Below are 1,871 nucleotides of genomic sequence, written 5' to 3'. Positions count from 1 at the left end.
CACCTTTAAGGCTTTTGACAAGCACATGAACTTGATCCTTTGTGCCTGTGATGAATTCAGGAAGATTAAACCAAAGAATTCAAAACAAGCAGAAAGGGAAGAGAAGGGAGTCCTCGGTCTGGTGCTGCTGTGAGGAGAGAACCTGATCTCGATGACTGTAGACAGGCCTCCTCCCAAAGACACTGGCATTGCCCAAGTCCCACTTGCTGGAGCAGCTGGAGGCAGGGATTAGTAGGGCCATGGGCAGAGGCATTCCAGCTGGTGTTCCAATGCCCCAGACTTCTGCAGGACTTGCTGGGCCAGTCCGAGGAGTTGGTGGGCTTTCCCAACAGGTGATGACCCCACAAGGAAGAGGCACTGTTGCAGCTGCTGCCACAGCCAGCATTAGCAGGGGCCCCGACCCAGTACCCACCTGGCCATGCAGCCCCTCCACCACCTATGGGCAGGGGGCACCCCTTCCAGGCATGATGGGTCCACCTCCTGGTATGAGGCCTCCCATGAGTTCCCCAATGGGAATACCACCTGGACGAGGGACTCCAATGGGTATGCCCCCTCCAGGGATGTGGCCACCTCTCCCAGGGATGTGAAGGCCCCTCCCCCAGGAATGCACCCACCAAGGCCCTAGACTCATCCTCAGCTCCTGCCTGTTTCCTGTAAGGGTGTACATAGTCCTTGTGTTTCCTTGTGGCCTGTGAAACTAGTTTGTAATAAACTTTTGAGAGAATATTATAAGTGTTAAAAAAATGTTTTTTTTTTAAGTGCCCTGGTGGGTAGATAGGGACAGGCAACTTAGACATTGGCTACCTAAAATGAAGGGGTGATAAAGGCACGAAGTGACTGGCTTACAAGGTTTCAAGAGGGAATTTAGTTTAAGAGTGGGCGAGGGGGACATAGAGTCCCCACTGAAAGTTTCCTCTTGTCTAGATGGGTCTGGTAAAAAGAGATGGGGATAAGATTCTTATGATTCACTAGTAAGTAATTGTTATCATGACTAATTGTGACTATCACAATTGTAAAGGTAGAAGTTTTGTAACAAAAATGGAGGGAGTAGTTAAATCTCACAGACCAGAAACAGAGGACCCTAGGACCCATCAAGGGAGAAGAGCACAAGCAGAATGCAGGACCTTATCCAGAGAAGCAGTGGCACCAGAGATGGAGGCAGAGATGAGGGCATGGATGGGGGGAGTGGCTGAGGACTCTAGATTCATGGAAAGAGAGGGACTGAGAACTGGTGACCGACCAGAGGAGGCAGACTTGCAGAATGTGCCCTTTGGTGGTTTAAATTATTATATATGCCTGAGCGTTGTTTTTTTTAAAAAAAGAGAGAGTTAAAATGAATAGCGAGAAATACTGTTAACTGATGGTACATGGAGGGGATTTAAATCATTGTAATGAAGCAAAGTACATGATTTTTTAATGTAAAACTGATGATACGCCCTGTAAACTTTCACTCAATTCATGATAAAAACTTTAAAAAAAAAATGGTTATCCATTGTAAAAACTATTTGGCAGCTGCAGAAAAAGTAAATATAGAATTACCAAGTGATGTTGTGTGTTAGTTGCTGTTGAGTTGATTCTGACTCATGATAACCCCATGTGTTACTGATTGGTGCTACTCCCAGAGTTATCTTGGCTGTAATCTTAATGGCAGTAGATTATCAAGTCTTTTCTTCCATGGAATTACAGCATATGATGCTACCATTTCATTACTAGTTATATACTCTAGAAAGTTGAAAACAGGCACTCAAACAAGTATATGCACACAAATGTCCTTAGCAGCACAAGTCACAATAGCAAGAAGGTAGAAACAGCCCTAGTATGTATAAAAAGAAGAATGAATAAACAAAGTATGGTATATACATTCAATGGGG

At 44.9% G+C, this 1,871-nt stretch overlaps 1 pseudogene; it reads left to right on the top strand.

Annotated features, from left to right (window-relative positions):
* The first annotated feature begins 4 nt into the window (after positions 1–4).
* On the top strand, positions 5–625 carry LOC102812010 (annotated as a pseudogene).
* Positions 626–1,871: the final 1,246 nt, after the last annotated feature.

This window comes from Chrysochloris asiatica, unplaced genomic scaffold, assembly GCF_000296735.1.
Source record: "Chrysochloris asiatica unplaced genomic scaffold, ChrAsi1.0 scaffold06504, whole genome shotgun sequence".
Classification (NCBI taxonomy): Eukaryota; Metazoa; Chordata; class Mammalia; order Afrosoricida; family Chrysochloridae; genus Chrysochloris; species Chrysochloris asiatica.
Note: the sequence above shows the minus strand (reverse complement) of the source record. Positions and strands in the feature narration are given on the sequence as shown.